This window comes from Magnolia sinica, chromosome 13 (genome assembly GCF_029962835.1).
Source record: "Magnolia sinica isolate HGM2019 chromosome 13, MsV1, whole genome shotgun sequence".
Taxonomy (NCBI): domain Eukaryota; kingdom Viridiplantae; phylum Streptophyta; class Magnoliopsida; order Magnoliales; family Magnoliaceae; genus Magnolia; species Magnolia sinica.
In genome coordinates this window covers 14,156,305-14,169,913 of record NC_080585.1, presented here as the reverse complement: position 1 = coordinate 14,169,913, position 13,609 = coordinate 14,156,305, and positions in this window count along the sequence as shown.

The following is a 13,609-nucleotide window of genomic DNA, read 5'->3' as shown; positions in this document are numbered from 1 at the left end:
TGAACAGTCCACTAGGTCCACCGTCCAGAATTCACACTGATCAGATGATTCTAACCATCCGATCAATACCATATAAAACGGACGGTTGAGATTTTTAATGGAAAGATAAGTTTGATTAACATTTTGAACCATTCATTTGTGAGAAAAACATGGATTCTTATGTTCTCAAGGACCACCGTGATCAAACAATCCTAACCTTCCAATCCATAGCCTAGAAAACAGACGGTTAAAAGAAGGATGACCAACTTCCAGATGCACCGTATCATCCAATTAGTGAAATTTTTTTGGTCACCCATGAGACGTGGGCTGTACCAAACGGACGATCCTGATCAATTGATTGGACCAGGCTCATGTTCCATGATCGAAACCATTCATCCTGTGGGGAAGCTACACTAATCAGACGATCCCTTGGGTCCCATCATGGCCTGCAAACCAATGATTCTGAAAAACTAGGGGTTGGCCCCATGCATAGGGTGGTGGGACCCGAGGAGGACCTTTTTGGGTGTTCCACTGACTACCAAACCCATACAGTGCTTCCATTGGTGAGAAGGAGAGTTCACGGGTTATGGGGCTGATATTAAAAGGTCAGAGAGAGGATCACAGGTGGATAATCTGGACCGTAGAATGCCACCTTTGGTTACTTTTTGATATAATACAGCTATTTTGGACTATATAAAACATGTGTAATTTTGCCTTTTTCCTCTTGTTCTGTTCTTTATGGTTGCCCGTGAGTGTCCACTTCTATGTTTTCTGTCTCACTGGCACACTACATTATGCGTTTGTCACAAAGTACTGCCTGTTGCAGACAAAGACTTCGATCCAACTGTCCAGATCATGGCACAGTTCCCCTAATTTTACCAGTCAGCTGATTTTGACCGTCCAATTTTGTCCCTTGACTCTGTACTGTGGAACTAACCGTCTGCTTGATGGCCCAAAATTGGATGTGCAAAGAGCTTTGGAGGTTAAGCTTAATTTACAATGTGTTGTAATGGGCCCATGACATCCAATCCGTCCATCAACAGTGTCTCCTTGGGTCATCCTTGCCTCCCAAAAATTCAGATGGGCCATATCATGAAAAATCATGCCTAAACCTTTAAAATCCAGTGGTGAGGTCTACCTGGATTTTGGACTGATCTGATTTTCTTTGCATCTATTCATCCTTGTGGGATGCATCTCATGAATGGATTTAAGATGCCATATAAATAATAAAATGTTCCCCACAAACAATCTGAAAGGTTTTTAATGTTGGGTATTCTCATTCCAACGGTTCCTGTGGCATGGACTACCTGAGTTTTTGATCCGCCTGGATTTTATGTTCCAGTAACAAAACGAGGGCCTGCACACAATGGATGGATTAGATGTCATGCAGGTATCATGGTGGGCACCACACATTGAGTTGTACGTTGAGCTTAACTTACCAAGCATTCGATTAGATCCAGCCTTGTTTATCAGTGTGGTTTTTTGTCAATGGCTCATCCACAATGGAACCCGTAATTTGGACGGTACAGATTGGTGACCCCATGCTACGTGTACGTTGGATGAGTTGCCACAATCTAGTAAGCAGTTGCAAACGCAAACCGTAGCTTTCGCTATTTATACATAATTCCCCGCCCCCGGGTTGAAAAAACCGAACGGATTGCGTCCTATCCCCGCCCGGACAGTAACTCGTCCGGGCAGGGCTCTGTGGGGCCCACAATGAAGTAAGTGTTTTATCCACACCGTTAAACGCTTTTATAATGTCATTTTAAGACAAAGAGTAAGAAATGAGGGAGGTCCAAGCTTAAATGGACCACAAAGTGGGGATTGAACGTCCACCATTAAAAACTTCTTGGGAGCTTTAGAAGTTTCAGATCAAGCTTATGTTTGTGTTTTCACTTCATCCACGTATAAATGACCTTATGAATAGGTTGGATGGTAACAAAAACATCACTTTGGTCCTTAGAAATGTTTCAACGGTGGGTGTCATTATCAGTGCAGCTTCCTTTGGTGTGGTCCACTGGAAGTGTGGACCTGCCTCATTATTAGGTTTGTAATTTAAAATGATCTTATAAAATCTGTTAACGGCGTGGATAAAACGTTTACATCAAGGTGGGCCCCACAGAGCCCTGCCCAGACTGATTACCGTCCGGGCGGGGGTAGGATGCAATCCGCGTCCGAACAAACCGCTGTACTTAATGGGCTCGAGGTTAGAGCCAGTTTTAAATAGTGGTGACTCTTAAAATATACGCATGGCCTACTTGTATAGTAATCAGACCGCTCAAATATCTGACACGATTGTAGATGGTGCTGTTAAGATAGTATTAACTATCTGATAGTTCTATTAATTTGGACCACTCACTATATTACTTTTAACCATCCATTGATGGACATTAAGTAGATGGTTAAGATTATTATTTTAAATTTATGATCGATCAACAAGTCACCACCATTTTTTAAAAGGTACAAAACTAACAAAGCAGTGATGGTGTAAGAATCAAAGCATGCATGAATGACGTACGAGGGAGGGAATATATAAATATCAACACGCATGTGAGAGGGGAGAGGTAAATGCTGCCACACATAGAAAGACGCGGCATGGGTCAATCAGAGGCGTGCATCAGGTGGGCCATAGCTTCTAGATGACCTGGTTCATGCATTACCATGGTCCACTTATCAGATGGGCCACACATGGAAAAAAAAAAAAACAATGGATGGTCTGAAACAGTTTCCCAAACGACGCACATCCAAGCGTAGCCCGCCTGATGAGCTAACCAGCCTTGGCCTTGGCTAGGCCCTCGCATCGTGGGGTCCACTGATGAACGGCTTGGATTTGTCCCCACATTATCCAGATGACATGCCCAGACGTGCAGGGAAGTGCATGCCGTGAAGTCTATGTGGGCCCAGCAAATCACCATCGATCCCACGAGCCTACGAAGTGCGCATCTTTTCTAGACTCTACCAAAAGATAAGTTTGGTTAACTTTTAAAATAAAGGTGAGAAGAATTCCAGGTCCAGCCAATCCGCAAATAATGGTTAATAAACGAGTTGGATTCCGTGCATGTGGGGCCCACGGATCGGCGATCGAAAAGACTAGTATGATGGGCCTCACCATGGATGGGTTTTGCCCAAGGGATCTCCCAAGTTCGAAGGTCCTGATCCTTTGATACTGTGACTTACAAGTACATGGTAAAGCAACGGTCCTCATTTACCCCAAAAATAGACGCATATTACAGTTCTACAATAATCTAATCTGGAATCATTTCCAAGGCAAAACCCATCCATATTGAGGCCCATCATTTGAATGGTTTGGATCATAGAACCATTTGCCCCACAAGCAGGAAATCAAACACATGAGAAAAGTATACATTTTCTGGTGAGCCGGACCCTATAATTCCTCAAGCCTGTAAAGGCTTACATCTTCCCTAACTTCGACGGTCGAGGAGATAAGTTAATAAAAGAAAGAACACTGACTCGATATGCATTTGCAGAGGTTAGGTTAGGTATTTTTGAATATTGAGAGTGCTTGATCCACTCACAAGATCTTGGGTTGTTGATGGACCCAATATTCAATGGACCTCTAACAACTAGCCTGCGTGGAGCCTGCTTTGTGCTTTTACTTCCTGGCCACACGTTGATATGGGCCTAGTTTTGTGTGACCAACAAAAATGGGCTGGGCTTGGGCTTAGAGTCACAATGAGCCATGTTACATGATACCAGGTGAGTTGTTCCATTATGAGAAAATCAGTCCATTATGATATAAAACTGCTATAAATGGCTATTATAAAACTTCCTCTCTCTCTCTCTCTCTCTCTCTCTCTCTCTCTCTCTCTCTCTCTCTCTCTCTCTCTCTCTCTCTCTCTCTCTCTCTCTCTCTCTCTCTCTCTCGTTTAAATCTCTAATTAAAGCGGATCTGAGGCTCTTAGTTGAGAGCTCTGCTACTATGTAAAAAATTTTCTTGTATGTTTTATTGATTAAAAAAACCCTCTCTTATAAAGATATACAAGCTTAAGTTTAGACTAAACTAAATTTATAATTAGTTATATAATTAGTATAAATTTTAATTTTCTACCAAACTAGAATCTAATTACAAATTAGGTATCTTAATTACAATTTATACAATTTAATGGAAGCTTTCAAACTAATTTCAAACAAATATAGACTTATTGTGAGTATCAAGACACTAAATTTTAAGTGGAACTCAATAAAAAATAATGGACCATGTTGAAAAATGTTGACAGAATGAATAAATAATCATTTTTATTTCTTTTTTTTTTTCTTTTTACTGTATTTATATATAATAGGCCTTAATCCATCAAATCAAGCCCAAGATCTCACTTTTGATTTCCCCTCCTAAAAATGACGCAGTAGATGATCTCAACCATTCAATCTATAGCTAAGAAAATATACACCTTGAGCTTATTGAGCTTTGGCTCATTGATCAAGATCAAAGTTGAGGTTGGATAGTTTGTTGAGCTTCTAAAAAATCCAACCCTCAATGTTGTTAATGCATGGGTAGCTTATTGGGCCAAACATGGGCCTTGGGCCTTAAAATATGGTATACGATCAAGTAAAGACTTAAAATGGCGGAAAAAAGAACTACTTGCACTCCAATTGTGGAAGGTTGGGGGCCCCACACTTCGACGCAGCGAAGGACGTCAGGTCGAGTACGATCTTCCTCAAGGGGATAACTGTTCTAAATTTATGGAACTTCTCTGGATTCCTCACAAAGACTTATTGAATCCACGCGGGAAAGAACGAGAAAATAGAAAATAAATTCTATAAAATTTGAAATTGATTAATGAATGAAATAAACAAGTTCACGGATGCTCTGCAATGAAAGAAATTTCAAGTCAAACTATGACTAAAACTCATAGAATTCACAATTTAGACGATCGTGACGTCTACTAGTGCACAAGGTTTTCAGCCAAAAAAAATTGTAAGTGTCCTATTTGGCTTCACCATGCTGTTGTCTAATTCTTCTAAGCACTTTTGTGGTTCAGGGCAACTCTCAAAGCCCAACGGATTAAGAGTTATAATCAAACTAAAACTTACTATTTATAGTAAAAATAAAATTATAATAGGAAAACAATCGTCAATCTAATTGTATTTCACAAGCGCAACCCGGCATATCAAGGTTGGGTGGCTAAAGCTCGTCCTGTCTAAAATCATATATTTTACATTCGATAACTCATTTCAGTTTGCAAGATACGTCCATTTAAGTTTTGATGGTCTGGATCATATTTGTCTCTTATTGGGACTTTTCTGGTCCATCTTGGCCATAAAATTATCCGCAACCCTCTCTACATCACACTTTTAGGTGGGAGGTCTGGGCCCCGAGCAACAAACAATACCTGGATTTAAAATACGTATTTATTTTTTTGGCTTTTGGTAGGTACTGCTAGCACGTAGGTTGGACGGTGTGGATTTTACCTCTTTTTGGTGATGACCATCCAAATTGCTGACGGATAACACGTCGGATCACATGTGCGCCACCAGATAGTTTATTGGTTTGAACGTTAGAACTTCAACAGGAATGCTTACTCCTAGAGGGTAGATTCGAAGAGGAGATTCACCGCACACGTGTGACAGTGACACAAGCATGAGAGATCGGAGCCATTCAACGAGTCAAACACACCATGGTTGTACCTAGCTCCATAAATCAGGGTGATCCATCCATCATGCGGACCACATGTGCATGCTGAATGTAGAGCATTGCTCATGATTTTGTGACTGTCAATCTTTCTCCTACGTGTGTCCACTTAATGAGTGGTCCGGCCTGAATTTTTGACACAAGGGATGTCGCTTTGGGTCCACCTAATAAATGGTTAAGATCTCACACACGTGTGCCACATTCGCACATTCATCCACAGTTCTGTAATCCAAACCGGTCCGTTGTGTTCCACTGGGGGATAGAAAAATCCTAACTTCTAAATGGGCCATGTTCAATACCAATCTAGACATTTTAATCATAGACCTTATCATAGATGAAGGATAGCCTGAAATTGAGAGTGGCGAAATGATCTTAACCGTATAAATTTTGCTCCTTGAATTAGGACAGCTGACATTTCTTAATTTAGCCACCCAATTAATCCAATGGTTAGGATTGCTTAATGATGTAGAGCAGGTCGCTGACAATTACATGGCCAAGATGGATCAGAAAAGGCCCGGTTGACGACAGAAGTGATCCAGACCATCGAACCTTAAATTGGGCGTATCTTGCAATCCGGAATGAGTTATCTGACGTAAAATATATGATTTTGGGGTAGAACGAGCTACTGAAGCCAACCAACCCAGTTACGCCAGGTCGCGCAGCCCGGAATTGCAAAAAACCCCTGGATTGACGGTCGTTTCCCTGTTTTAATTTCGTTTTTACTATAAATAGTAAGTTTTAGTTTGATTATAACTCTTCATCCGTTGGGCTTTAGGAGTTGCGCCCAACGTGAAAAGAGCTTAGAATAATTAGGAGAACGGTTTGGTGAAGCCAAATAGGACACTTACTATTTTTGGCCGAAAACCTTGCGCACTAGTAGACATCACGACCGTCTATAAATAGTAAGTTTACTATTTATAGTAAGTCGCGGATTCTAAGAGTTTGAGTTATAGTTTGATTCTAATTTCTTTCTCATTCCTTGGTAGCCCTATTTAAAGGGTTGTAAACTCGTTTTATTGGTCAATTAATCAATTTCGAATTTATTAGAATTTATTTCTATTTTCTTGCTTTCTTTCCTCGTGGATTCGAGAAGTCTCTGTGAGGAGTCCAGAGAAGCTCCGTGGATTCGGAGTAGTTATCCTCATCACGTTTATCCCTGCGTCAATTGGTATCAAAGCGAGGATTCCCCTCGGGTCGATGGCAAACAACGAAGGTATGAATCAAAATCCTGTGCACGGCGATCCAGGGATTCGTTATCTTTCGGAAAGAATGGAAGCTTTCCACCGGGAGAGTCAGTTAACCATGCAAGGGCTGCAGGTAACTCTCGACCGTCTTGCGGATGCGCTACTTCCACCCCGAGCCCTAGGCGGTGCTTCACCACCCATGGTGGCTCCACCACCCATGGTTGCTGTACGACACAACCTCGATTTTCGTAGAGCACTACTAGTGGCAAACCGTAGGGGTACACCAGATGATACAAGTTCTAGCGACGAGGACCTTAATGAGGGTTTTGCTCGACGACCAATCCATGGAGGTGATCATCTAGATCGTGCTGAAAGAGACTATCGAGGTAAGGCTGAACTTCCTGGTTTTAACGGTTTATTACGTATAAAAGATTTTCTCGATTGACTGGCTGAAGTAGAGAGATATTTTGATTACATGGACGTGTCAGATCATAAAAGGGTAAAATTGGTAGCGTTTAAATTAAAATCTGGTGCTTCTGCATGGTGGGAACAATTACAACTCTCACGAGCCCGCCAGAACAAGGCACCCATCTCATCATGGCCACGGATGAGATGTCTTCTTTGATCACGATTTCTCCTCAGTGATTATGAGCAGATATTATTCCAGCAATATCAAAATTGCAGACAAGAAAATCGAACTGTTACAGATTACACTGAAGAATTTCAACGGTTGGCTACACGAAACGATCTGTCAAAATCTGAGTCACAGAAGGTGGCACAATTTATAGGTGGGTTGCGACCGATAATTCAGGATCGAGTTCAGATGTACCTAGTTGGGACCGTAGATGAAGCAGTTCAATTGGCAGGTAGGGCAGAAACACAACTTGCAAGAGCTCCTGCTCATCCATATCCTTCGAATTATCCCCCCATGACGGGTCCCATGCAGGATCCAATGCTGCCACGAGGAAAAGATCCAGTACCTCAACTTCCTACAACCACAAACCGTGATACGGGGAGCGGCTCATCCAGACCTCAACGTGCAGCACCCATAACAGCAAGTCCGAGTAAGATTCCAAATCCTTATATATGGCCAAGGTCGAACAATTGTTACCGCTGTGGCCAACCAGGCCACTTATCAAACACTTGTCCTCAACATCCCGCAGCGCACTTGACTATAAACGAAGGGGGCACTGAAGATGAGGCCGCAGAAGAAGACCATCGCTTTGATGAACATGAACAAACCACTGAAGAAATAGCAGGTGGCGATGAAGTGACGGGCGAGGATCGTGGCGAATTTCTAGTTGTAAGGCAATTACTGTATGCCCCACGAAAGAAATTACATCCACAATGACACAATATATTTCGTACTCGGTGCACCGTCAACAGAAAGATCTGTGATGTGATCATAGACAATGGTAGTAGCGAAAATATCATCTCGAGAGTAATGGTGGACAAGTTGCGGCTACCAACGATGAAACATCCTTCCCCATACTCTATTGGCTGGATAAAAAAGGTGAATGAGACCAAGGTAACTGAATAATGCACTATCTCGTTTTCAATTGGCAAAAATTATAAGGATCAAATACTTTGTGACGTGGTCGATATGGAAGCTTGTCATATGTTACTCGGTCGACCCTGGCAATCGGACCATGATGCGACCCATCGGGGACGAGATAATGTCTACGTATTCGTCAAGGATAGTCGAAAAATAATCCTTGTCCCTATGGCACCAGAGAACCACCCTGAAGCCTCTAAAGTGGAGGAGAGTTTCATCTTGACCATTTGGGATTTCATGGAGGAATCCAAGGAAACTGGCGAGGTATATGCCATAGTAGTAAAGGGCGAGGAAGAGGAACCCTCAAACATCCCTCTAAATTTAAGACTGTTGTTAAACGAATTCAAAGAAGTCTGGCCTGAGGATTTACCTGATGGATTGCCCCCCATGAGGGACATCCAACATCACATAGACCTCGTCCCTGGGGCTAGCCTGCCCAATCGCCCTCATTATCGAATGAGTCCGAAGGAGTGTGAGATACTTCAGGGGCAAGTGAAGGAATTGATCCATAAGAGTCTCTTGAGAGAGAGCATGAGCCCATGTGTCGTACCAGCATTATTAACGCCAAAAAAGAGGAAGCTGGCGCATGTGTGTCGACAGCCAAGCAATCAATAAAATTACCATCAAATATCGGTTTTCAATACCACGGTTGGACGATATGCTCGATATGTTAGAAGGGGCCAAGGTGTTCTCTAAACTAGATCTAAGGAGCGGGTACCATCAGATTCGTATTCAACCCGGTGATAAGTGGAAACGGCATTCAAGACCAAGAAAGGGTTGTATGAGTGACTAGTTATGCCCTTCGGCCTATCGAATGCACCAAGTACTTTTATGCATTTAATGAATCAAGTTCTAAAACCGTTCACTAGCCGATTTGTGGCAGTATATTTTGATGACATATTGATATATAGCCAGGATGAGGCGGAGCACAGGAAACATCTCAGGCAGGTGCTACAAGTCCTACAACTTAACAAGTTGTACCTCAACTTGAAGAAGTGTAGTTTTTTAACCGATAGCCTATTGTTTATAGGATTTGTTGTAACGTCCACAGACATTCGTGTGGACGATGAAAAGGTGCGAGCTATTAGGGAATGGACGATCCCGACAAACATTCATGAGGTGAGGAGTTTTCATGGGTTGGCGACTTTCTATCGTCGATTTGTGCGAGATTTTAGCACCATAGTCGCGCCTATAACAGATTGCATGAAAAAATGACTGTTCCAGTGGACCGATAAAGCTGATAAGAGCTTTCATGAGATCAAGCATCATTTGTCTACAACACCGGTCTTGGTGCTTCCTAATTTCGACAAATTGTTTGAGGTTGAGTGTGACGCTTCATACGTCGGAATTGGAGGAGTATTATCACAGGAAGGCAGGCCGGTAGCCTTCTACAGCAAGAAGCTCAGCAAAGCCCGAAAGAAGTGGTCGACTTATGAGCTTGAGTTGTACGCAGTTGTTCAGGCGCTGCGACATTGGCGGCATTATCTGATTCAAAGAGAGTTTGTTTTATACACTGACCATCAAGCATTAAAGTTTATTAATAGTCAGACTAACGTGAATCGTGTGCATACTAGATGGGTTACATTTTTACAGGAATTCACGTTCGTTCTGAAGCACAAGTCAGGGCAGCAGAACAAGGTGGCTGATGCACTTAGCCGTCGTGCATCACTACTAGTTACAATGAGCAACGAAGTAGTCGGCTTCGACTGTCTCAAGGAGCTGTATGCCGAGGATGAGAACTTCAAAGATTCTTGGATGAAGTGTCAAGAAGGTCACCCCAGTGGTGACCTTCATATACAGGACGATTTTCTCTTTAAAGGGAATCGATTGTGCATCCCCCAAAATTCTCTGAGGGAGCAGATTATTCAGGAGCTACATGGAGGTGGCCTTGGTGGACACCTGGGGCGAGACAAGACGCGAGCTCTTGTGGAAGAGCGGTATTACTGGCCGCAATTAGTACGTGATGTGGGAAAAGCTATACAACGTTGCCATGTTTGTCAAACCTCCAAGGGGCAATCTCAGAATACGGGCCTCTACACCCCGTTACCTGTGCCTAATGGTCCTTGGGAGGATTTATCAATAGACTTCGTGCTTGGTCTTCCACGAACACAACGCGGCATGAATTCGGTGTTCGTGATGGTAGATCGTTTCTCCAAGATGGCGTACTTTATCCCATGCAAGAAGGCCCTCGATGCAACACACGTGGCGAATTTATTTTTAGGGAGGTCGTGCGGCTACACGGGGTCCCCAAGACCATTACTTCCGATCGGGACACGAAGTTCATTAGCCACTTTTGGCGGACTTTATGGAATCGATTCGATACACGACTTCAATTCAGCAGTGCTTACCACCCACAGACTGATGGGCAAACCAAAGTTGTGAATCGCACATTGGGAAACTCCTTCGCTGTATTTCAGAAGAAAAACCGAAGCAGTGGGATTTATCCTTGTCCGAAGCAGAGTTTGCATTCAACAACATGGTGAACCGCTCGACAGGGAGATCACCGTTCCAGATTATCTACGGACGAGTGCCTCGCCACACACTTGCCTTGGTCCCTCTACCCAAGCACCTGGGCACGAGCATTGCAGCAGAACATATGGCAAACAAGATCATAGGCATCTATGCAGAAGTGCAGACCAAGCTACATGCCTCGAACGAGAAGTACAAGGAACAATGCAGATCGGACAAAAGTGTTCGAGGTGGCCACCGCTTATGGTCCATCTGGCATTGAAATCAAACTATGACTAAAACTCCTAGAATGCACAACTTAGACGGTCGTGATGTCTACTAGTGCACAAGGTTTTCAGCCAAAAAAAATTGTAAGCATCTTATTTGGCTTCACCATGCTGTTGTCTAATTCTTCTAAGGATTGTGGTTCGGGGCAACTCCCAAAGCTCAACAGATTAAGAGTTATAATCAAATTAAAACTTACTATTTATAGTAAAAACAAAATTATAACAGGAAAACAATCACCAATCTAATTGTATTTCATAAATTCGGCTTGTGCAACCTGGCATATCAAGGTTGGGCGGCTAAAGTAGCTCGTCCTGTCCAAAATCATGTATTTTACATTCGATAACTCATTTCAGTTTGCAATATCCGTCCATTTAAGTTTTGACGGTCCGGATCATATTTGTCTCTGATCGGGACTTTTCTGGTCCATCTTGGCCATAAAATTTTCCGCAGCCCACTCTACATCACACTTTTAGGTGGGATGTCTGGGCCCCATGCAACAAACAATACCTGGATTTAAAATACGTATTTAATTTTTTTGCTTTTGGTAGGTACTGCTAGCACGTAGGTTGTACGGTGTGGATTTTACCTCTTTTTGGTGATGACCATCCAAATTGCTGACGGATAACACGTCGGATCACATGTGCGCCACCAGATAGTTTATTGGTTTGAACGTTAGAACTTCAACAGGAATGCTTACTCCTAGAGGGTAGTTTCGAAGAGGAGATTCACCGCACACGTGTGACAGTGACACAAGCATGAGAGATCGGAGCCATTCAACGAGTCAAACACACCATGGTTGTGCCTAGCTCCATAAATCAGGGTGATCCATCCATCATGGGGACCACATGAGCATGCTGAATGTAGAGCATTGCTCATGATTTTGTGACTGTCAATCTTTCTCCTACGTGTGTCCACTTAATGAGTGGTCCGGCCTGAATTTTTGATACAACGGATGTCGCTTTGGGCCCACCTAATAAATGGTTAAGATCTCACACAAATGTGCCACATTCGCACATTCATCCACAGTTCTGCAATCCAAACCGGTCCGTTGTGTTCCACTGGGGGATAGAAAATTCCTAACTTCTAAATGGGCCATGTTCAATACCAATCTAGACATTTTAATCATAGACCTTATCATAGATGAAGGATAGCCTGAAATTCAGAGTGGTGAAATGATCTTAACCGTATAATTTTGCTCCTTGAATTAGGACAGCTGACATTTCTTAATTTAGCCACCCAATTAATCCAATGGTTAGGATTGCTTAATAGTCTGATTTTTCGGTTATGTACCATCCATTATAGGTTCAATAGTTTGGATCGTCACTGAAGTTCTACTTGCCACATGTTGGTGGGTGAGTGAGACACAACAACTTAAAGTGGTTGTGAATACATTAATCCTGTCCGTCCGTGAAAATTGAAGGTTCGTGATATCTCCATTTTTTTCAAAGATATTTTATTCATCGATTAAATGTCCTCCGTTTGACCAGTCAGAAAATTAATCAAATGTATTTTATTTTTATTTTTTTGCTTATAATCAATCTGAACAATGGCCCACAATTTGAATGGTTTAATTTGAGTTAATTACAAGATAGGTACATTTTTTTAAATTTTTTTTATGATTCCACATCCACATTCATATTTTCACACAATTTGTGACCAAATCCATGGAGGGCCACAGCGTATGGCTGGGATCTAAAATATTGGCAATGCCAGGGGTAGCCATGGGCCAGGTTTGGGCCCAAAAAGTCTAGGCCCCGGCCCCATCAGACACTTAAGACCTAAGGCCTGACCCTGGCCCAGCCCGGCATGGGCCTAGCATAGCAAGTCCAGCCCAATTAAAAAATATTTGGGCCCAGGACTCACCCAATCTAACCCTACTAAGCTAAAAATTGATAAATTCTTTATTTCTCCCTTTATTTTTCCTAATCTATGCGTTTATCAACTGTCGGCACACGTGCACAAAAAATAAATATTTTAGAAAAATAAAACCAATGTTTTGTATGCAGGTAGATGGTTCCCTAATCAAGGATTAAAATGACATATTTGTAGGACATAGGGGTGTACACGAACTGAGTTAGCTAGGTTAGTTCACTCGATTCGACTCGGTTCATAGCTGAATTCGAGCTGATTTTTTGAGTCAAACCGGACTTGAATCAAACCCTAACTTGAATTGAACTCGAATCGAACTCAGATTGAACTAGTTCGGTGACTCAATTACTTTGATATTGATGTTGCTCACCAAGTGTTTGATGAAATGACTCAATGAAGTATCAACTAGTGGTAAGGAATGTATGTATATGAAACAAATACTATTTTTCCTTAATTTTGATGTTACCTGTAAGGTGTTTGATGAAATACTTGTTGTTATTTTATATACAGTAAGAAATTGAAAGTACCCTGCATGTGTTTGTGAAAATGCTACAAAGACTTGATTTTGGCTTGAACTAGCCCGAGCTGCTGACCGAACCGAGCCAAGCTGGCCAGTCAGGCTCGAGGACCAAGCCG